The sequence below is a fragment of the Python bivittatus genome, unplaced genomic scaffold, assembly GCF_059951505.1.
Source record: "Python bivittatus isolate LINGU-HERP-01145 unplaced genomic scaffold, Pbiv_v1 ctg000580_np1212, whole genome shotgun sequence".
In the NCBI taxonomy this organism is placed as follows: Eukaryota; Metazoa; Chordata; class Lepidosauria; order Squamata; family Pythonidae; genus Python; species Python bivittatus.
The window spans coordinates 21,497,848-21,523,031 of record NW_028277087.1 but is presented as its reverse complement, the minus strand read 5'-3'; the positions used below and the strand labels follow the sequence as shown (position 1 = coordinate 21,523,031).

Genomic DNA, 25,184 nt, shown 5'->3' with positions numbered 1-25,184 from the left:
TATTTTTTATTTTATCCGCACTCAGTCGTTACCGACTCTGCGGTGACTGCTTTGGACGAGTCCTTGCAGTTTTCAAGGCAAGGTGTTTTGGAAGTGGTTTGCCAGTTCCTCCTTCCTAGAGCAGAGCCCAGCTGGCGAGCACAGGAGGCAGGGTTTCCATTGCTTCACACCTTTTTCAGGTGAGCGCGGCTTCTGCGCTACTGGCAACTGCTCCCGACTCCTTTTGCAAGGCGCTGCCAGCATTTTTCCTCCCACCGGAGTGAGAGTACTCATTTATCTACTCACGTAAGTTTGCAAGCTGCTGGGTTGACAGGAGCTGGGGAGGAAGCAGGAGCTCACTCTGCTGAGCGAAGCTGGGCTCGAACTGCTGAAGTGTCGACCATTTCTGGCTGGCAACTTTCAGCGTCATTAAGCCGCTGCACCACCGCGTCCCCCAATTAGGCATTAATTATATCCAAAATTAATACAATGTTAAATTACATTTTTTTTCAACATAAATTTTCTTGATTTCAAATAAAATCATATTCTTAACAATGGTGGCTTTAACAAGAAACATATAACAGACTTGCATTGTGCATTGTATTTCTCATGCTATTAGATTGGTTAGCATCAACTTGTGAAAAAGGGTTCTCTCTTGTTCATTTTTGTTTGGAAACTCCTCCACATAATGATCAGATGTATTATTATGGTAGCAATTACATCCAAGGCCATGCAGCCTATTAGTTCTTAGCGGTGACATGATACCTAGAGAAAAACCAGTGAGGGAAAGCCATTATTTTTCTTGTGCCATATTGACATCTGACATGGTCTTTGTTGTCCTAGGGATCTTTGGAGATCAGCAGGGTATGTAGAAGAAAGATATACAGAAGGAGGAAGACCAGACATAAGAGCGTATTCTCTCATATGTCTGACTTCGTATGATACCAGCAGAACTAAAACACTTTTCACACTTCTAGAGTGTACAGTGAATGCACTTGGGGGGTGGGCGAGTTCTGCTCGTTTATGTGTTGTTTACATATGTAAATTGCATTCATGGACATCTCCACTAGGGCTACACAGCAATCCAGATTCAGAGGGCAAATGATGATTTGTTGCATGTGGGACATGCATGGAGCACCTGATGGAAACCCATTAAATCAAATACACCTTTTCCTGCGATTACATAGCATCTGCGAAAGGCACTTGGGTGAGCCCAGGAAAAGACACAGTGTTTTGAATTGTTCTGAACAGGCACTCCAAATCCCATTTTGCTTTTTGAATCTGTAGTGCTGCACAGACCTCATCTCTATTCCCGGCTGTTCAGAAAGTGCCTACCTGTGTACAGTGTTCGCGTGGAGCGTACAGATAGGCAAATGATCATCAACTGTACGGATTACTGAGTAAAGGCAAAATTTGCTGCTGCTATCATGTTCTTACCTATAGATGTTCACGGTACATCCAATTGTGTAAATGAAGGGCGACTGGGCCTTTGAAATGGGTAGTTTGGGTCATTGTAGAAGCCTGTTTTGGGTTCCTGTGGGAACCCTTTGCAATCATGAACTTGCTTTTGGTTATCTTTTTGCAATTCATAAAGGGATTCGGAAGACTGAATCATTTTTCTATTATTTTAATTTCCTTTGGGCCATATGATTTGCAAAATTACTTTATACATGGTATGAGATCTAATGTAGGTAGTGTTTCCTGTTGCACAGAATGTAACTGTCAGCTCTTACTAGGCCTCAGCCAAAAGGCTGGAAATGAATCAGGAACTTATATTTTGACAGTACACCAGAACTCTCAAATAATGCAAACGTTCTCCAGAACTCTTAAACAAGTTGAATGCTCAGGAATTAATGTCTCTGTGTTGGGGATGTGGAAGGGGTGCATATGTTGCTTTTATCCCAGAGTCTATAATTTATAATAAAAAAGAGCCCAGGAGCACGAGGTCTTGCGAAGGTATAATTGAATTACCCGCACTGGGTGCTAGGCACCGTGTACTCAGAGGTACTCAGATAAAAAGGAATAATGATTGTTCTCCAATGTTTAGAAGTATACACATCTAGTTGTAGTTACTTGGCTTTGTTTTCCTGTCATAGTCTCAAATATTTTGTCATAGTTTTGAAAGGTCGCTAAGTTCATTTATTGTTTGGGAAAAGGAAAATGTTCCATTTTGCTTGGCCTCGTTCTCTTATAGATGAGACCGGGACACTGGGGCCTTTGTGTCACTGGGGCCTTTTCTGTGCAGTGTCTTTCTATAGTAGCTATGTTCAGTTACAGTAAATATCAGTTATCTCCTTATATGTGCATTTGGCATTTGTGCTCTGAACTGCATTGTTACAAATGTAGTCCAGAATATTGGCTTGGACACAGAGAACTTAAACTACTTTCATGACATTGGGAGGATGTCCTCCCCCCCGATCATATTTATTCCTACCATCCTGGTAAGGCTCGGGCGTCTGGGGCAGGGAGGCAGGGGAAGGGGAGTTAGGTGTCAAAATCTGCAAGATGGTCTGCCCGCCATCTTACAGGGTTTGACCAGATGCCTGTGGCTACTTTTAACATTGAGGTGAGATCTAAAGGCAGTTTGATATTGATCAGGGCTTACTATTTAAAGCTTCCAAAACTAAAGAAGAAGAAAATTATTTGCATGAACCTAAGCAGGTCTCTGAATTATAATCAGTGAATCATTATTTTTCATTTTTAAAATTAAAAAAGATTTTGCTTAAAAAATATTCCCTCAGTACTAGTACATTTTCTTCTACAATTCTATCCAGATGCTAAGAGTTACTTCTGATTATGCACACATTAGCTCCTCCAACTAGTATGGTTTTTCTTGCATATGTACCAGAAAAAAGAGAGTTTCAGAAGAAATTGGGTAATTACAAAAACATTTTTTTGCATGAAATTGACAGTTCTCATCAGCCACTGGAAAACAAAAGTTCTTTTTTTACATTCCTGAAAATGCAATTAATCTTAATGAAAGCACAAAAATTAAATATTTTTAAAATTACATTCTCATTTATTGCCATGCTTTTTAAAAACAAAAAATATTAATAAAAATAGGTAGATTTGAATGACTGTTGCAAGTAACTTGCAATTCTGGGTGGGATTTATTTTTCAAGTGGCATAGCACTATTTTAATTAATATAGAAAGGAACAATTTTGCTGAAAGAGTTCATTTCATTGGTTATATATTTTAATGAACAAATAATTGTCTCCAAAGTTTTAAAAACATGCACTGTAGCATATTCTATTACTCTGTATATTTTTTTACGCTATCTTTAGGCAAAATTAAATACCACATTGACATTTTACATTTATTTGGTGTTACTTTGCTTAACTTGGAACTTGAAAACTCTCATCAAATAGCCAAGTACATATATATGATTTGAAAATGAAATAGTGGAGTCTCTATTTTAAAATGCTTGGCTGTTCATAGGAACATGTTCCAGTTTGAGTGGGGATTAGTACAGAAATGTGACCCTTACAAAGTTATTTAAGAAAAAGATAAGCGGTTGAGGCCCTGTCATTATGGTTATTTTAGCAAAGTTTGATTAGTCCCTTGAGTGGTTCCATTGACCTGAATTATGCAGAAATGGAAAAGAAAAATAAAAAATTGCATATTTATTAACTTTATAGGCGTAAAGTGGTGGCAACAGTGGGCCTTGTCAGCAAGAAGATTTATGTAAATTACTTTCAGGTTGCAATGCAGAATGAAATACAGTTGTAGTTGGGGGATCAGAAGAAGAAACCTTTTTGCTAACGCATTCAAGCACATCATGAATTGATTTTAAAAAATCAGCTACAAGAGTTTCCAGTGTAGCTACAAACTAAATTATAAAACATACAATACAAAATTTAGAATAACACTTAACATATACTGAAGGACAGCAGCAAAAATGGTGATACAACTTATTAAAGATTTTTAAAAGTTTGGGAAATGAAAAGTATTGTTGCCCATTTCACTGACGCTGACAAAAACACCAGGCAAGTCATGCTAAAATATTGCATCATCGCAGGCTACTGGTGCGAGAAGAATTGGCCCGTCATTCAGCGTGACAGCATGTGCCTTGCAAGTGGAAGGTTCCTCATTTAACCTGTCATCTCTATGTAACCCTGGGGGGAAAAAATGGTCTAAAACAGTGTTTCTTAACCTTGACAACTTTAAGATGCGTGGTCTTCACCTCCCAGAAGTCTGGGAGTTGAAGTCCATGCATCTTAAACTTGCCAAGGTTGAGAAACACTGGTCTAAAAGCACGTAGATGCATTGCCAGTCAGTGTAAGGACTTTCTGGGAATTTCAGTCCTGCCGAGTAGGAAAGAGCCCAGCACATTTAGGAAACGCTTGATTAACGATCTAACGTGGCTAAAAAACAACACAACCTGCCTTGTACTGTACTCTTATTTTTATCTTTTCCCCATACGTTTATCAGTGTGAAACCAAAGCTATTGCTTCTATTGTTTTCACCCATTTAAAAATATTTCATAAAATATCCTTTGAGTGCAGCACATCTGAATAGAAAAGAATCTCTCCATCCCTGAAAACTTGCCAGATTGTATTTATTTATTTTACAGTACAATGCCAGCATCTTCTGGATTAATTTCTAAGAGTTGCCGCTCCCATTCCCTGCTGCTGTTTCTGAGTTTGCTCCCATATTGGTTACTCCCTGCATTAATAGCTCAGAAGTGGGAATGTCCCACCTTATTGCAAGGTCAGTTACGGTTTTCAAACTATTGACACTTGTTTTCCCTGGAAGATCAAAACTGTTGGACGAGTTAACTGAAAAACAAAAACTGCATATCACTATTTGAGCAAGACAACACCGAGAGCCAGCAGGTCTTAGCACACAGAATTATTTTAAGAGTCATCTAGTGTACCCCTCTTGTCGCTGGAGGAATTTAGATCTTCTCTAATGTAGGCTTCTGCTGCTGCTTAAATACCTCCATTGTGAAGGAAAGTCTGCTCCATTGCTAAGCAGTTGTTGCTTTAGGACACTTCTAATGTTTTGCCAAACCTGTTTCCTTATCATTTTAGCCCTTTATTCTATTCCTGCCCTTTAGAGGAAGTCATGTTGCAGAAGTTCCATTTAGGGAATATAAGAATACCCGGGCAGTGAATCAACTTGAAATAGTTCCCTTTAGAAATTAATCTCTACAATTGCATTTGACAAGAGGTTTTGTTTTTGTTTTTAATGGCAATTTAGGAGTGATGACAGTTGAAAACCTTTTGCTGACTGGGTGAAAAAACAAGTGGGAGTTGCAAACTCTTCCAGTCTACAGCAGATGATAGAGAAGTACAGTATGGAAAAAGATTCCAATCAAACTTCTCTGTACAGATGTCAGTTACTTTATTCAATTATGGGGTTCAAATGGTAACACTTTTTCTGGGAGCTCCACCCCCAGGAAAAACTACTACACATGGGGATGGGGGGGATTACAGATAGCAGCACCAGGGTGTCCTTGTCTGTTCTTGGAAGCCAAGCAGAAATAGGTCTATTTAATATTTGATTGGGAGACTATCACAAAACAGTAGGGCTGTAAACTAGATAGGGAAGTTGGAAAACATCCCAGAAGACAACAGTGTCAAACCCATTTCTTATTGCTAAGAAAATTACATGGGTGTGTTTATGCAGACCCCAGAAGTGTAGCTACAAGACTATACCCTCATGAAGTCTTCCCTCAAAAAAAAAAAAAAAAGTTACGTAGAAACATAACTACCATATTTGTTTTCTGGGTCTAAGGAGAATGGTTCATCTGATGCAGTGTTGTTCAAACTTGGCAAGTTTAAGATGTGAGGACTTCATGCTGGCTGGGGAATTCTGGGAGCTGAAGTCCTCACATCTTAAACTTGCCAAGTTTGAAAAACACTGATTTGATGGGAGAGGAAATAATTAAACTCCCTCACTGCAGTCTGAATTGGCTGTAAGCCTACCCTTCCAGACTGGTTTTGTTTCTAACCTTTGAGCCCACCTAGGTATGAGAAGGGTGGAAGAAGACTGGAAGTATTGTGGTAGGGGATTATTGGCAAGGGGATGAAAGCTTAGATATTTCTCTTCCACATTTACTGCCCAGCTCTTAGTACAGCACTACAAAATACAGCTGAGAATCTGTGTTGGTTTTCTAAAATAACACTAGCCTCAGTTTGAATGGATATTCTTCCTTTTCATCCCAGTTCTTAAATGCGAGTGCTAACAAAGACAGGGGCCAGGAACACAGCCAACAAGACAGGCCCTACTAGATCAGAGGATTGAGTGGTTCAGCTTTTGTTGTTCCCAGCCTCAAGCAGAGTCATTCATGTGACAAGGATAATAGCAACTGAGTGCCAGTTTCTTCAGGAACTGACACCAAGAGGCATATCAGTTCTGATACTGGATGTAATAAATAGCTATCACGACTAGTAGCCTTGTCTGCTATAATTTTACTAATATTTTAGTCGGCCGAGTTGGTGGCCATCACTACATCTCTCCAGAAAGCAGGTGAGCAGAGCAATTAACAGGGATAACAGCCCCGGGGCCACTGAAGGCCAAGCTTTGACTCTGTTTGAGATGCAGAGGCTAATCCTGATACTTCCTTACAGACAGCTCTGGATAGATTATCGTTGTCACTATAGATTTCTGCCAACATAGCCTCATTTAAATATGACTATGACAGGTAGATCTGTGTATTGTGCCTAGACCAGTGTTTCTCAACCTCAGCAACTTTAAGATATGTGGACTTCAACTCCCAGAATTCCCCAGCCAGCCATGATTAAATCTTTGCAGTGTCTTTTCAATTTAAGAACAAGCCAGAACCATTCCCTTCCTTGCTTCTTAAGAAATCTATTGTGTAATTCCTCTACGGCAGATTTACTTTTGATCTCTGCCTTTTAATTTTAAAAAGGCAGAATGATTATTTACATTATTTTCCACCCTAACCTAAGGGCTGCAGCTGGATTATGATAATTTATCTCGCTTATTTCTTCAATAAATCCATGAGATAAATTAAGCTGCAAGGAGAGAAACTTGCCCCAAGCTGCTATGTAAGCTTTATGGCTGGGATAGGAAACCTCAACGATAATTTTGTGTGCATCTAAGCCATAGAGTTAGAGTTACATTATTTATTCCACTCGATTAATTTGATTAGAACTATGAGTCGCCCTTCTTCTTTGGAGTTCAGAATGACATATAGTAGCCTTTCCCAAGTTGGTAACTCCTAGATAAGTTGGATTAAAGCTTATCACCACTGGCCCAGCCAAATGCTTTGTTAATTAGAAATGCTGGCAGCTGCAGTCTAAAACAGATGACGCCTGTGAGATTTTGGAAAGCTGGCATTCCATATTTTCTCATGTCATCATTTCAGATGCTTCACAGCCCCAAGAGAAGTTATTTGAGAGAAAGTTCGCATTCTGTGCTATACCCAAATATAACACTTTTGGTAGGTTTGAGCTTAATATGTGATATGAGCCTAGCCAATTTTGATTAATTCACAAATTATTATGTTTATTATATTATATATAAGTTCAAACACGGAAAACTGATTCAGGGAATATGAAAGCTCCAGAAAGTTCCCTCTGCATCTATTAGACTAACCACCTCACCTAGCTTTATTATAAGATTCTTTTAATTAAAACAATCAAATGGGAAGTTGGTAGGTTCAAAATAAAATCCCAGCCTCCCCCAACCTTTTTATTTTCAATAAGTGTTCTTAGAAAATTAAAATGACAGCTGGCTGCAGTCCAGAGCCTTGCTTAGATGGGGTCCACTTGCCACAAAAGTAGGTGGGGCTGCTAGAAGACATTCCAGCAGGGGAAGATTTAGAGGGGATGACAGGTAGAAGCCTATTGGTGAATCGTTGTTTTGTGGCTGGCATATTGACCATGGCATACTCTCCAAATTCCTAATCTCCCTTCCGTGACCTTTCCTAATGCTGGGGTAGTCGAAACTAAAAGTGTTCCCATTCAGAAAATCATTCATGCTTGCTCTTTGCATTGGACAGAAAATTCCCTGTTCTTCCATCAGGAGCTCTTTTTGGAGCAAATAGTGTCCATGATGCATATAGGTGATCCAAAGCAGAACCGCATCTGGAGGTCAATCCTCTGGACCACTGAAATACACTTTCTTTCTCTGTGATCAAAAGAGGATGGAGATTTCTAAATCTTATGAGTCAATCAACATTCAACGGCTTAATGACACTGTAAAAGTTGGGCTTGAGCCTGTCACTGAATTTTGCAAGCAGCCATGACAGTGTGTAAGGCAGTGATTTCTGGCTAATTCTGTAATTCTTGGGATCCCTCCATTTTTATTGTTTAGCACCTCTTTGTCATCATGGAGAACAATTATCTCAATTTTACCTGGCATCTATTTAGGAGAAGGGTCTGTATAGATAAAAGGGAAGCACAGTAGCACGTGTGTTGCTGGTTTATTTTCTCTGACTGCAAGGATTACAGTAATCTGTTCAGATTTAGGAGTGCTACAATACTTCCATTCCAAAAGCGCAAGGAAGCCTTTGAATCAGGCCAGTGAGAAAGCTCTTCAATCTGTTACATGGAAGATTCCTCAAATATCTCATGGATATGAAAAGTTCAGGTTAACCTCATCCTATAAAGTTTATGAGTTATGCCCAATCTTTTTTGATAGTCTATATGAATATGCTTTGATTTCTGCTTTTACTCTAGGGTCAACTTTTAAGTTTCAAATTGTTCATTGACCCCCAAAGGTTTATTATATGAAAATAATTTAATAAATACTACTTTAATTAATAGTACTGTGAATAATAATAACAGATAATAATGACTTCATAAAAATAGGTAATATTTAAAATGTAAAAAATGTAAGATTTAACAAACCTTTTTTACTGAAACTGTTGATATCATTAATGGGAGGGATGCATTTGATGAGCATCAACAAGGGCACTGATATTTAGTTGGATATTGGTGAGGTGGGGGAGTACACTCAGTACAGGAGGTGAACAGGAATACTACATGTAGGTATATCCTTCCCGGGACAGAGAGATGAGACAGACAAGGTGGAGGGTGGAAGATCACAGGCACACAATACAAAGCATGCTGGTAAATGAGGCCAGTAACAACATACAGCTGATAGAGACAACTCAAGGCCGCTCTTGCTGGTGGCTGACTATCCTGTTTCATCGCTAGCCACCTCACCTTCAGGACTAGGGACTGGCATGGGGTTCTATAGAGACCCCAAAAGATTAACTGACCCCAATTGACCTTCCATCATTTATTGACCACCTATTGACCCCCAGCCATTTATCAACCCCTTAGATAGACCCACCGACCCCTGGGGGGGTCGATACTGATCACTTGGAGGAACCCTATCAATTCCAATACTGCAAAATAATGACTTAAAAAGCCACATTGTAAAGTCCTTTTGGACTTCTTCCTCTCGAACCAAGATATAGCCCTTTCTTAAAGGACTGCAAAAGATAGGTGTTTGTGTATGTGTGTGGTCTGTGTGTGGTTAAAAAAAGAAAGATGGCAGTTGTAGCAACAGGATCAAGTCCCACCCCTTTTGAGCATACATCAATACTGTACCCCCATAAAAAGGGGTGGGGCTTTGATCATGCTGCCACCAACTTTCCTTTTTTGACACCCCCCCCACACCCAGTGGATGCCAGTGTAACTTTACACACAGACACTTTTTAATACACACAGACACTTTGTAGTTAGAATAACTTGCTTGATTTATATATTGTTTCTTTCACTGAAATTAACACTCAAGATGACTTCATTTAAAATTATCAAAAATATAGAACATGATCCACCCATAGTTTTCTGTAGCTTGGGAATGACACAAGAGAGGCTCTTCCCTCATGATAGACAGGCCTCCAAAAGTGGAGGCCTTTTCGGAAGAAACACTCTTGCAGATCTTCATGTCTATCCGGCTTATAACAGGAGAGAAGGTCCCTCAAACAGATTGGCCTTCAGCCAGTCAGGATTAACATTAATCCTTTATATTGTACCAGGATGAAATTGGCATTCACTGCAGATATTTCAGACAGATATCCTATGGTTCCTGTACTTTGCACTGTTAGCAGTCTGGCTGCTGCATTTTTCATCAGTTATTACTTTGAGATACTTTTCAAGGACAGCCCCATGGAAAATGAACAATGACAGTCAAGACAGGATGTGGATAACTATTGTTTAGAAAACAATTTATCACACATTACTGAATGGGAGTTCAGTGATAAGCTCAAAAGATCTGGTAATGCACTACCAACCAAGATAGGATGTTGCCTTGTAAGCTATATGAAACAAAAGAATTGCCATTAAGAAAACTAAAACATTTAATTTTACAAAGCCGTACAGTATGCATAAAGCTGAAACATTTTTAAATTTTCAAGTTTAAGCCAGTTCCTTGAAATTACAATTACGGTTACAGTTTAAGCCAGTTCCTTGAAATATCAGTGTTGAAAACTGTAAGGCACCGGGTTTCCACTCTTCTCTGGCTGCAAGAACATAAGTTGCTAAGAAATGAGTTGAATTAAATGTCAGTGGATTTCTTTCATTTCTGGAAGTAAGAGTGTACTTATTGGGAAAAGGGAAAAAAAGGCAAAATGTTAATTGGGATGGTTTTGGGATGGAGGCTAAATCAGTGGAATAGCAGACTGGCAATCTAAAATATGAGTTTATTTCTCAAATGGGGAATTGCAAACCTTTGCATATCTCTTCTTTTCAGCACCTCTTCATTCCTTGGGAAAGCACCTAGCAGAACATAACATGACTCAATGAATCATGGAGGTTTGCAGGGATTTGGAAAAACAAGTACTCCTACCCTCTGCCCTTCTACAGTATCCCTGACAGACAGCCATCTAGCCTTGCTCCCCATCATAGCCTCAATCCAGATCAGGTTTGCAGTTGGCACAGAATAAACCAGGTCCCATTTGCTTCATCTTCTAACTGAACAGTACAGTCATAAAAGATTTAGTCTAGCATCTTGTTCAGTACAGAATCTGCAAGACGAGACACAACTCCTTCAAAGAACAGAACACACACATGGCAATCTGTCAGATCTTTGAAGGCTACTATGATGTCTTTCCTATTATTTACATGTTGTTAATCATTTTACAAATCTGCTTTTCACGTCACATAGCTCCTGGATTTTTCTTACCATTGAAATAGTGATGATAGCTAGATTAGAATAGTTCAAGGACAAACAATTTATTCATGCATTTCATTTATTAGATGCAGGACATTTTGCTTATTTGGAGTGGACAAAAGTGGTCTGTCCAGCATTATATGCTTTGCTCTCCATTAGGGTTTGTAAATTATGGTGGAGGGGCACCAATTTGGGGAGAGGACTGATTAGCTGCATAAGGACATAACTCATGCTGCCAGAGGCATTTCTGGCAAAGGGCCAATATTTTAGTTTACTTAATACACTCATCAAGACCACTGTACTCTCTGCAAGCTCTTTTCAAAAGTCTACTTCTCTTGCCATTGTTCTTCAAAAGCAGAAAGTGCTATTGTGGCATGACAGAAAAAGTCCTTGGAAAGCCAAATAAATAAGAAACATTAGAGCGCATGGGCATGGCAGGATCGGATACTTATAATTAGTTTCATACACTTTCCATAATGCAGCTGGCAAGCGTGGTCAGAGACTGGATTTTAGGCATGTTGGGAATTGTTCTAGTTTCACAACCCTCTCCACCGCCCACACCCTGAGCCTCTGCTTCAGTTTTTGGCACATGTTGCCAACTTGCATCATATGAACAGACAGGGTGATGCCGAGCTAAATTCTATCCTGATTAGCCTGCAGTAATTTGTTATTTTACAAACGTAATGTGAAGCAAACCTGTGATTCTGGTTTCTTTTTTCTCGAATGGAAGAGAATGGGATTTATTCCTCCTTTTTTATAACATGAAAAGATTTAATTTGCATGGGCAGATCCCCAAAGAATAGCTTATGTCCCTCTCACCAGACCAGTGGGCTGTTGAGGAGAGGTCATTGGCCCAGGAGGCTGAGCAAAAGATGGGGACAACTGTCCGGCAAGGAATAAAAGAAAGACGAGAGTATTCCCACTGGTTACTAAAGCATAGGTGGCAAGACAAATAGAAACATATGTTATCTAGTGATTTTGCAGTCTCTGGTACACAAATTTAAGTTGAAGTGATACTCATTATAAAATACACTGACATGCATGAGATCTACCCAATATTTAGCAACGTAGAAGGAACAGATTAGTCATCTGCATCCATAATAAAACTTTAGTTTCTAAGGTTGTCACCTTATGCCTGTTGGTTAGTTAATTAGTTAATTAATGCCTGCTAAACTGAACATAGTGGGACTTATTTAGGAGTAAGCATGCATATCCCCACAAGACATGCTATGCTGCCTCATCATGGTGGGGGTGGGGTTAGTGAAGAGCACCAGGCGTGTATGCCAAGAGTATACAATACCGGTTGGGTCACCCAAGGCTGCCCAGCCAAAGCAAGCAGGCACCTGTATTGAGCAACAGCAATATAGCAGCAAGAACCCACTGGTATCCCTTGGAAACTGTGGTTTGACCAGGAGTGCATTTCTGCCAGGACAGAACTAATGAGAGTGTTCATAGATCAAGCAATTGCCCATACACTAAAAACCAGCTAATTAAGCAGAAAAGGCATTAAAAAATCCAATTAAAATGAAAACAAAAAGAAAAAACCAAAGTCCAGGCTTTTGCCCAGGCAAACTGGGAGCAACTTTTTCAAGTTACAAGGAATAAGACCATCTCTTTGTTCTGAAGGCTAATGACCTGTTCATCACAGAAGAGAACCCAGAAACCGAAGGCTGTGACATCAGCTGCTAGATGGGAAGAATTCTAAAGAACACTTTATAGTTCTCCTCCTTCCATCTACAGGCCCCCAAATGAAACAATGCATAGCATCCCTCCATGACCCCCAGTCTCCCTACTTCCCTATTTATTTGAAACTAATGAGTCGACTGAAAAGTGGGAAAGCCCCTGGCAGTGACCAAAGGCCACCTGTGGTGGAAGGGAAATGCTGACTGGGGGGTTCCTGTCCTGGCCTCTCTTTTTACCCATGTTAACAACACACTCCAAATGCCAGGGGACTGGAACCGGTTTATAATTATCCCTATTCCTAAGACAGGTAACAGTACAGGACACAATTGGACTATTCCAATGTGCTCTACGTGGGGCTGCCCTTGAAGACCACCCAGAAGCTGCAGTTGGTTCAAAATGCAGTGGCATGATCTGTAAGCTGCCTTTTGGTATGCCTGTGTCACCACTGCTACATGAGCTGCATTGGCTGCCAGGCAGCTTCTGGGTGCAATTTGAGGTGCTGGTTATTACCTATAAAGCTCTGTATGGCATAGGGCCTGGATATCTGAGGGATCACTTGTCTCCAGTAGTTTCTGCCCAGCCAGTACGTTCCAGCAGAGTGGGTGAGCTCCAGGTCCCCTCTATTAAACACTGTCATCTTGTGGGACCAAGGAAGTGTACCTTCTCTGTCGCGGCCCCTACCCTCGGGAATAGCATCCCCCCAGAGATACAAACTGCACCCTCTCTCCTATGGCTTCAGAAAGTTCTGAAAACCTGGCTTTGGTTTGTGGGGCTGATGTATTATTGTCTAGGACCCCTGTTTTGTTTGATTTTTGTTGTCTGTAAGATTATTTCAGTCTGGGCTGTCTGTTTGATTTGATGCTTTTATCTGTTTTTTATGATTTTTCTAGTTTTGTATGCTGCCCAGAGTCCACTGGAGTTGGGTGGCTAATACAGTCAAATAAATAATAAAAATGAAATGAAATGAAATGAAATGAATAAAATAAAATAAAATACAGAACCCCTACCTTATTGTCCGATTAGTCCATTGAGAGCACTCAGCAAGCTGTATGCCCACTTTTTGTACTACAAGGTACTAGACGGGCTGAAATGGGAGAAATTCTGGGTAGATGAGCAAGTGGGATTTAGAGAGGGCAGAGCTACAATGGATCAGTGCAATTCTTAATAGAAAAATACATGGGAACAGCAACGCCCTTTATATGTTGCTTTTATCAATATAAAATCAGCCCTCGATTCCCTCCCAAGAGACAGCCATTGGTGGAAGCTCACCATTACGTCTGTGGACCAACAGCTAATTAGGGTGCTGCATGAAAACACAGTCACTCAAGTTAGGTAGAATAAAGCTGGGTATCTTACAGCAGATATTCCAATCAGCCCAGGAGTGAAATGGGGATGTATTTTACACCCACACACACTCTCACTCAGTGGTTATACACACACATACATACATACTCAGTGGTTGCTGCTCTTACCAAAAAAGAGTTTCATCTCCCTAAGCTCAGGGACAGGCATTTAGCAATGCTGCTGTACACCAACAATGAAGCAATTCTCTTGCTTACACCGGTGGGCTTAGGAGAGGTTTGCAGGCCTTAGCACGGCACTTCTCAATCTCAGTTCTGGGAGTTGAAATCCACCCATCTTAACGCTGCTGAGATTGAGAAATGCCGTCTTAGCAGAATTCTGCAAGGAGGAAGGGCTTACAGCTAATTACTCCAAGACTAAAATTATGGTCTTCTTAGGAAGACCTAGCTGCCGTAAACATCAATGACAAATAGGAACTAACAAAAGGGAACATGTTCCAGCTTTTAAATATCTGGGAGTAATTTTTTAAGCCTCTGGAAATTGGCAGGAACAATCTAGAGTCATTCCCGGCAAAGTCAATAATAGTGCCAAGGCAATTCTGAGCTTTTTCCATTCTAAGGGAGACAGATGCACACCTGTAGCCATAAAGCTGCTTAAAGCTAAATCTATAGCCCAAATGTGGTACAGCATACAGATATGCACCTACAATGATCTAAATCCTGGATGCTGTCCAGTCTAGGTTTGCGTGAGCACTCTTCCAGGTCCCACACTGTGGTCCAAATGTCCTAATTCGCATGGAAAGTGGAATGATCCCACTGGAGGCAGGGGTCCAGGTTTGCCATCTCTCCTTTGGCTCAAACCTCTATACAGTATTCTGTTGGCCCACTGGCTCCACTAATCCTTCTTGATGCTTTCGCATCAAGATGGAAGGTTTTTTAAAAAAATAACTCAGTTATAATGTGGTATGTTTGGCTTATTTTAGTGCGTTGTTTGAATCCATCTGTATTTTTTATAAATCGTGGGGTTAGCATCCTCTGCAAATCCAGCCAACTGCAGCTTACTTGACAAACATGGTTTCGTTTAAATCAGTGTTTCTCAACCTTGGCAGCTTTACGATGTGTGGACTGCAACTCCCAGAATTCCCCAGCCAGCCATGCTGGCTGGGGAATTCTGGGAGTTGCAATCCACACATCGTAAAGTTGCCAAGGTTGAGAAACACTGGTTTAAATCTATTCCTATTTTGTCATACTGTCAGTGAGTATTCTTGACAGAGTTCTGAAAGATGTAAGTCTGCAGTGAAGATACGGCTGGAACAGGCAAGACACAGCTTCCAACAATTGTTTCACTGGGATTATCATTGGCTGGTTCACACACGTTAAATTCTACAAGGTTAAGTAAAAAAAAAAAGCTTTGCCCAAACACATAAACCGTATTATAATTATGCATAATGGTCTGATTGACACAACATGCTAAAGACAATACTGAGTTTGTACCTTAAAATGCTGTGCAAAATCAAAACACAACTCTTCCTAGTGTTAAATACTACAGAACAACAGTTCCCCCTCTGTGCCCCGCTCTCTTTCTAACCTGCTTCGCCGTCTTTAACCAAGAGGAACACCACAGTTGTTTGTTTGTTTGTTTTGCAACTGCAGAAATACTTCTGGTTCTCAATCGAATTTGCGGTACTGTACTACTGAATCTCAAAAAGAGATCGGGGGTGAGTGGGTAAAGAACGACTCCTTCACTCTACGTTCCCTGTTTCAATATCCCCCACGGAGAGGCATCCAAATGAAGATCGGAAGTTATAGTTATTCTTCTCTTTTCCTCTCTATCTCTATTCAGTAACCGGATTACGACTTTGGGTAGTGCTTGAAGCGACTCGCCCCTTTCCTTTCTTGACCAATCAACGCAACGTAGCACTGCTTCTGACGTCGGCGCCGTTGTGCAAGCCAATGGAGTTGCGCCGGGGAGAGAACGCTAGCGCCGGAAGAAACGTGGAGCACGCACCACGCACTACGCACGCAAGCACGCACGAGCAGGACAGAGCTTTCCGTTTTACTCTCTCCGCGAGGTAATAAGCGTGTCTGTTGTAGCACGTGTGAATGCTTGATCTCAGGTGACAGCGTGTACGTCTATTAATTTATTTAAGCCAAAAGATTTTCTTCCAGTTTTCGAACAATTTGTTTTAATGGCAGTTTAGTAAAACAACGATTATAAATCTTACAGCAAACGAAAAGAAAACAATAGCTCGGGTGGGGAATACTGTAAATTGAATGTCCTGACTGGAAGGCACTTGCTTTTTGCTCACATTTTTCTGCCTTCCCTTCTTTCTCCTAATTCCTCAGCTAAAAATTCAGGTCAGGATTGCTGAATGTTTTGGGGTGCAGAAATCTGCAAAAACAGGTTTTCCATCGTTTAAAAAGTTTGAAAGCAACTTTTTAGTGACAAGTGTGTATCAGATATCAGATCAGATTTGGGAGAGAGGGTGTCTGCAAGGGTGCAATGAATATATATCCAACAACAAAAATCTCCTTCCACTCATTCCAATCCACAGTTCGTGTTTAGTTAAGATGTTAGGACTGTGGAGGATCCTAGTTTAGCTTCTTCACTTCCAAAACAACTTATTTCCATTATAATTATCCTGCATTTTTTCTTTTATGATAAATAGCATATGATAAATAAAATTACTACAATTGCTAGTACTTTTTAAAATTATAACTGTTCTTTGCTCTCTGACCACATTCTTTGCAACTCTCACTTTCTCTCCATACACATTATACAAAATTGCTTTCAGACCCATTTTTGCAGCCATCATTCTTTTTGTAAGCATTTTTCTCTCATCTACAGGCAATGCCTGAAAGCAGTTGCATTTTTGCCAGGATGTGGCAGTTGCCTTCCATAATTGAAGTGTAATCCAAAGGAAATATATGTATGCTTTAAGGAGTTGCTTTTAGATGTTATGTGTGTGCCCACAGCATCTTTTTCCTTTCAGATCAAAAACACTGCAGAAACCTAGACTGTTCTTACTGTCAAAATCATGCTTATATTCTATGCAGAATTCTGCAGTGGTTAGGAGTACCTATGATACAAATCTTTGTAATCTGTATGTTATAGATAATAATGTAGATAATTTTTGAGCTCAGAAAGCAAAATCAAAAAGAAAGAGGTGATCATAATTGGGTAAAGTCTTAATGATGGTTGCTATGGCAGTGTCTTATTCAAGCAAATTAATTATTGTTATTTCTATTTTTATATTGGATCAGAAAGAAAAACTAGCAGGTGGATTGCAATGTTGAAAATGTTGCTTAATTTTTCATTGCATTTTTACCTAAAATGGGATGAAAGTTTTAGCAATTTTAAATGGGTAATTTTTAAAATATAGCATATTATTTATTAATGTGCTGTCAATAAAATGATATACATGGGGAAAAAAATCCTGAGCTGATAATGACTGAGCAGTTTTTCTGACATAATTTTATCTCCTTACTTTAAAATAGTAAAGAGAATTTGGCTCTTCTTTCTTGTAGGGCAGGCATGGGTAATGTGTAACCTTCCAGATGTTGTTCAGCTCCAATTCTTCTCTGTTTTAACCAGCTTGGACAGTAGTGATGGTTGATGAGTACTGCAGAGCAAACAATATCTGGAGCATCAAACATTACCTCTCCCTATTTTTAAACAAAAGAAAACAATGTACTTGGTCCAAATTGGGTAGCTTGGCCCAGAGTGATCAATTTCCCATGTAGGAATCAGGTGAAAATATCTGTGTCCTATTGGACTGGAAAGGCATATAAGCCATAGTATGAAAACAAGCACACAAGCAAGCTAGCCTGTTTGGATGGAAATCCTTGCAATAGATAGAGATGACTTTTTCTCTCCTGCACACATTCTCTTTTCATAATGATAAACACTTTGGTTTGTTCTTGTGTGAATCACACCTGAGCTGAGAAGGAAGATTCCTCCCAGCAAAGATGTCTGTTGAAGTTTTGGCTGTATTGTAGTGCTTAGTGCCATCAAGTGGGCTAACTAAGGAATGACATATCATTCCCATTGAGGACAATAATGAAAGAGTCAAGCTTGGGTCCTGGTGACTACAGAGATAGGTAGTTTTCTCGGTAGCAGACTGGCAGTGGTTGGTGGTTGCCTTCTTCCATGGTCTAATCTATAGCTGTGGGTTTTCTCTATGGTCTGGCATCCAAGTGTTAACAAGATCTAATCCTGCTTGGCTGTTTCAGTCAAGGATGGCTATGTGAAGTACCCAATAATGCTTCCAGTAAAAATAATTACAGCAATACAGCATTTAGAAATTTTGCTTAGTTGAAATCATTACCCTGGTTCTGACTGAAGTCTTTGAGGTATTATGTTATTAAGAAAATACTGAAAGCTATTTTTTAAAAATCAAGCCACAGTAGGCCAGTGGAGTAAAAACAAGCAGAATCTAATGTGTCTCCCTATTCTCCCCCCTGGCCCATAACAGTGTCCCCTTCTCCTAAACCCAGGAGACAGCTGGGGTAGTATTGACTGTAATTTTGGAATCTGATTTAAAGCAAAGTTTTCTAGAATTCTTATAATTACATGCATTCTGGATATGATATTGGAACAATCCTTGCACATTTTCTAAGGGAGGTCAGTTCATTGTGAATGTCATCTGCATGCCAGACTGCAGACTCAGACTTACAGTCCTTATCTCCACAAGTGAAAGATTGTTCCTTGTCATCTATATGGACTCAGTCAGATGATCCTGTTCTCTCCCTCTACTGCATGCAGGAAATGTTGTGATTTCCATTGTCTCCAACAGCCTCTGATTAGTGTTGGGAATTCTCCAACAAGCTGAAGAAATCTAAGAAATTGAAGCAGAGCACCCTTTGCTTTAGGAAGCTTTCTGTTCAGATAGATAGATAGATAGATAGATAGATAGATAGATAGATAGATAGATAGATAGATAGATAGACAGACAGACAGACAGACAGACAGACAGACAGATAGATAGAATTGTTTACTATGTTTTTGATTTCTATTTTTAGTGTTATATTAAGTCTCATTTTATCCCTGTACCAGTTAGGGATTGGGTATTTAATTTCAGTCTTCATATATCTCATGAAGGTATGAGAGAGCCTGTATGGTGTAGTGGTTAAGATATTGGCCTGAAATCAGGGAGATTCAGATTCAAGGTCATCTGCAGCCCTGGAAGCTCGCTAGCCAGTCACTTTGGGCCAATTACTCTCTCTCAGCTCAACCAACCTCACAGAGTTGTTGTTGGGAGACTAGGAGGAGGGAACATTATATATACCACCTTGAGTTGTACAAAAAGAAGAAGAAGAAGTGGGATATAAATCTTAATAAATATATGTTTTATTTAAAATCTTCTTGTGACTATAATATTTTAACTTTCCCCAGTGTCTTCATATGTTTTTGGTGGAGACCTCTTCATCTGCAGCACCATTTTATGGTTTGCCCAGAATATTGCATGATCTTTTGGATTTTTCTTAACTAAGTTCTAAGTTGGAATATAACCATGGGCTGGGCAGCTCTGTGATTATTTCCTTCCACATCTAATGATTGCATTTTAATATTTAACATTAAAAACAGCTTTTTTACATTTTATGATATTTTAATAAAATTCATTCCCAAGGAGAAAACCTAGTTAAATTCCCAAGATGGTTCTCTCAAGGGGAGGAAAGACTAAATTCTGTAGTTATGGTTTCTCTTCACTATACACTAGGAGCTGGCTTTATAGTAATTATTTCAATTTTTGCAGTTTGACCTTTTAATTGCAAAAGAGCAACAACAACAACAAAAATGGCACAAGGGATGAGAGTCCAAACTCTCCCTCACACTAGCATTAGAGGGTGGATGCCAGGTGGGGCACCTTCTGAAAGATAGGTGGTAGCAGGAACTACCAAGCTGCTATCCCAAAGCAGGAGGTTGGATCAGGATGGGAAGATTCAAAGAGCTTCTTGGAGAAGGAAGTTGGGACCAACAGTCTTCCATCCTACAGTCCTATGCATCAGTATACAGTTATTTCAGGTTTAAGCCATGAGGAAGAGCTTTTGGTGCGTGGACAACATGCAGTCATGGACCCCTCCTCAGGATTGCATTGCTGAAATTTAGGAAAGAGCAAATGGCTTGTCTGAGCCAGTGTGGTCAGCTATTTGTAGCTGAGTCTCTCATTCATTCTGCTACATCAGCTCCTGTGTTAAAAGTGTGCCTTTGGGTGGCATTTTTGTACATTCTGTGTAAAAATAATAATACTAGGAGGATAAAATAAACATTTTTTTAAAAAAGGCAAGCCAAAAAAAATCACAATCACACCTGCCTAGTTTTTATTGCAAAGGGAAAATATATGTACAACACAAGCATTTATGTTTATATGTTCCACAGACTTTACTGAAATTTACTCCCAGGTAATTAGAGATTGGATGTAGCCATAAAGTATTTATATTAATATAATTACTAAATAGAAAATGGTAAAATAGTAATATATGGGCCAGGTGATACAGCTATTCAATGGATTCATAATTGGCTGAATGAGTATCCTGGGGAGAGTAGTCATAAATGCTCCATATCACGTTGGAGAATAGTATCAAATAGAGTGCCACAGGGCATTATGCTGGGCTCTGTGTGGTACAACATTTTTATTAATGACCTATGAAGGGGTTGTAGGGATGATTATCAGATCTGCAGATGACACAAAACTAGGAGGAGTGGCTATCACTTTAGAAGAAAAAGATGAAATTCAAAAAGATCTGCACAGGCTTAAACAGAGGACTCAAACAGGATGAACTTTATCTGGGAGAAATGTAAAGTTCTGCATCTGGGAAGAAGAAAGGAAAGAAAGAAGTATAGATGGAGGGATTCATATTCAATAAAATTATTGGAACAATCACAAGAATTATACTGTAAAACAGAAAAGGGGGAAATCTACCGATTTTATGATGATTTCACTCTTCATTTTTTATTACGTTCTTATGGTGTTTTTAATTTTTGTGGGAGCGAAGTTGTGTGTGGAGAATTGATGTAGTGATATGGTTGAAAAACAGAACTTTTACTAGGGAAGTTCCTGATTTCAGTCTTCCTGTAATAGTGCACATGATGGACTTTGAAAGAAACTGCTATACAAATATTTAGGGATTTACTTTATCTGAGGCCTATCAGAACATACAGTGTATGGAACAACAGGGCTAGGCATTCAACTGTTAAAGCATTTGGTTTTGAGGTCAGAATTTCCCTGTCCCACAGGGAGGAAAGAAGTAATTTGTCAGGGTTAATTTTTTCATTTACTCAGACAAGAAGCGGATGGGGTATGTGTGTGTGTGGGTGTCTATCAAACAGTTCAGGAGTCAGTAAAGCCAGCAACTGAAAAATATTGAAAGGGGCATTCACAAGATGGTGCCTGAAAAGTTTGCCACAATGTTAGGCGTAATCAAATTCTGGATTTACAATACAAAGCATCTCTCTCTTTCTTTAAAAATAGATCATGCGGCAAACACATCGTATCTGCATAAAGACAGAGAGAGAAAGAGGTTTTGAAAGTTCTTGGAATTATAGGCACAGAATATGTTAACTGCTAGACTGTCTCAAAGAAAGAGCCATTTAAAACAAAGTAGCCCACATTTGTGTGGTACTTCTCAGACCTTCAAACAATAACATGTGACATTTTTAAGTCTGAGCATGACTCATTTTTCACATTGAAATGTTTCTTAGGTTGGACCTTCCAGCTATCTTGTGATTCCCACTCTGATGCACCCTTATTATATAAGCCAGGTTTCCAAGACAATAGGATCGGAAGAAACAACACAACTGGCAATTACAATTAGTCTTTTGTGCCTTTGAGGAACAGCAAGGGCACTGTCAGCAACCTCTGGTGCATCAGATTGCAAATCCAGATTTAAAAATTGCTGTTTATTTCAAGCATTTATACTCTGTTTATAATAAAACTTTAGCTCAAGAGGACTTTACAAATAAATATACATCAATCCATTTTATAGCAAATACAGGTATGTTCAAACCACTGAAAAACAAGAGGGAGGGATCAGTATGGTCAGGAAAATGCCAGAGATTTCTAGAATTATAACATTCTAGAATTACAGAAGCAAAAAAATTAAAATGTAATGAGTCATGCACACATACATGAAACAAATGAAGGAGAAATAGAATAGAATGGCCTCCTTGAGGAGGGCATGTCTGACTGAAATCTAGAACAGAAGTAATGTTCATTTGGATTGTGCAAAATGTTTAAGCTTAGCTAATTTGAGGAGTTACCTTTAGAGGATGAGGATGGTCCTGAGAAAGAATCCAGAACATGTGGATGCCCAAAACCTGAATTTATTGGTAAATATACAGTAGAAGCAGTAGCACTTTAAATGAGAGTTCTGTGCTTCTAAACCACCCATCAGCCTGGTAGAGGCAGGCAGAAGGCTGAGAGATGTATGCTTATAAAAAAGAGCTCCTTGGGAAGAAAGATCTACTTGGAAATCAGTATTGTTACTTACCAGATCTGCATATTACATAAAATTGATGCAGTCCAGCTGTGTGGAGGGTAAAAAGTTGCAGCCTCTGAGATAGTTGAAAAATGATTGGAACTCTGTGGGAAGAATTTTAGCTCTTGTGACCAGCTTCCTAAAACTTTGTCCACATCCTTTGACTGTAATTTTTGAATTTAGCTGTTTGTAGCTTACCTACCTGTTCATGAATTTTGGCTAATATATCAAATGTGTGCGATCATGGTCAAATATCATAAAATTTCAGCATTCTTTTGTGTGAGACTGCCAAAATTGTATAAGCTCTCATGCAAGAATGCTGAAATCTTGCGTTTGACAGATTTGACAATGTTGCAAGATACTGAGTTCTATTACAGATACATTCACTGATTCTGCAGGCATTACACTGGCCACCTGTAGGCTTCAGAGTGCAACTCAAAGTGCTGCCGTTAATATGGGTCATACATCAATGTCATACATGGCTTGGTGCCAGGATACATTTAGGACCACCTCTGGGTGTAGCTCACCCATCCTCTGTGCCCATTCTCCAGGAGGAGAAGCTTAGCTTACTCCGCTGTACTGAGGCGAGAGGTGTAGGGACCCAAAAGGAACCTCTTATACAATGACCCCCACCTTATCGAATAGTCTCCCTCTTGAGGTTAAAATTGTGCCTTCATCGGCAATAGAAAACTGCTGAAAACAGCTCTTTTGCAGAGCGAATATTTGGAACCTTGTAGTTACATGGTTGTCCAGTACCATGGGCTATTCCCCACTTTTTTCTATATTGTACTTTATTATTTTATTGTGTTACTATTGTTTTCATGTTTTATTGTGTTGATTTTATGATTGTGACTACCGAGGGTCAGTTGAAGCTGGGGGTATATAAAACAAACAGATAAATACCATAAACCATGTAAATGCATGAGTACATTACAATGTAAACCCATAATAATCAAAGTGGAAGCATTACTACAAGGCCTTAGTGTGGAGGTATGTTCATATTTTGAATCCTAATGGCCAACTATGATGTTCAACCTAAAGAATTTCATCAAAAGTCTCAAATAATGATAGGACAATGTATCACTCATCTGGGCTACCAGCTCTTCTTGTTCATGGCACTTGGTGGGCAGCTTCTACAAGTAAAAAGATCTTGGGTAGCTGGAGTGAATTAAGCAGTGCTCTGATCTTCCAGGCAAGGCAGAAAGAAGCCAGACAGAAGCAATGCGCTCTGTAGGACTCATTGCTGGATAATCTTAGTTGGCTAGTCATATTTTTTTTTAATTAAATAAGCATTCATCTGCGCATGAACAAAAGCTTTTCAAAGAAAACAAGCATACTTTTCAGATGAGGCATGGCATGTTCTTGCTCTTCACTGTAGAAACAAAGTACCTCTGTTAAGGCAGGGCCTCCATCCTGTGGTTTTTATATGTTCTGGAATTAAAAATATTGAATTTACATTGACTGATTAATTTGGGAACAAGTTCATAATCAGTTTTATAACAGATTAATCTAATTGATTGATTGCTGCTCAACCTTACAAAAGTTAATTCAGAAATGAAAGATTTTGTGTTTATTATGAAAGTGTATTGCAATCCTAATTTGATTCATAGATGAAACAGGACTGACAAACTATTATATGTTCCTATATGGACAGAAGTCATTTTAGTAAATATTAATCATGTAAAAAGTGTGGATGGACATAACATTTTCATCAGGGCGAATGATTGAATGCATTGGTGCTGTTTTCAAACAAATTCACCTTTTCTTTTGGGCGGATTTTTTTTTTACAATCCTCTGTTGTAGGATTGTCAGAGGCAGATGTTGGTAGAAGGACAGCATGGTATAAATTGCAGTTTCACTGAAATAGAAGGACAATACATATCAATTTATGAGACAATTTCCCAATGTAAGATGTATAGTTTAGTACCCATTAAGATGTATGATTTTCTGACTTAAAGTGCATCCTAAAACAATGGTGATTGCATTGTGTACAGAACAGGCTTAAGTCTTTTAAAGCTAAGGTATTGATACATGCATTTTTCTTCTGTAAAGAAGCTGCCTTTTAGATCTCAGAAAAGACTAAGAATACTGTATAAAAGTTTCTAAAGTATCTACAACACTTCACAAACATTGACTCAGTTAACCACAAGAGCTTGATAAAATAAGGTAGGATAATTCATCCTGTTTGGGGCAAGAATGTGGGGAGAGATGTACCTGAATAATCACCTGTCTTTGAATAGGCAGTGTGTGTCCAGACACCTCTCTTAGTACCCATCAGCTTTCCTGTTGTACAAAGATGATTTTAATAGTAGAAATAGCATGTTGCAAAACAAATGCTCCAGTATCATCTTTAATTGCAAGAATATTTCTTGGCCATAGAAAGGCATAGAAAACAAAAATAGTGAGGGGCCCAACTCCCTGCTTTACTTGGATATATGGCCATGAAGACAAACTGGATCTTGGATGGGGTGGAGATGACTAAAAGATATGGAGGTGAGCAATCTCACTGGTCTGCCTACAGGTAAGTGGGTATATTGTGAGTAGTTGTACTTACTGTGCCAGCCATTTTGTGAGCATGTTGAAGATGTGCTCTCAAAATCCAGGTAAGTCCATTGATTTAAAGTGATTTTTAATTGACCTCTGGTTTT

General features: G+C 39.3%; 1 protein-coding gene across 2 annotated transcripts in view; it reads left to right on the top strand.

The window, feature by feature from the left end:
* Positions 1 to 16,020: 16,020 nt before the first annotated feature.
* Positions 16,021 to 25,184, top strand: part of WDR89 (WD repeat domain 89) — a 42,284-nt gene continuing 33,120 nt past the window's right edge. The window contains exon 1 of one of the 2 annotated variants that reach the window (XM_088149743.1): positions 16,021 to 16,130. The gene's annotated coding sequence lies outside the window, so the exon portion shown is untranslated. Of the gene's footprint in view, positions 16,186 to 25,184 lie in introns of both variants that reach the window. The other variant, XM_088149744.1, reaches the window with a different exon arrangement.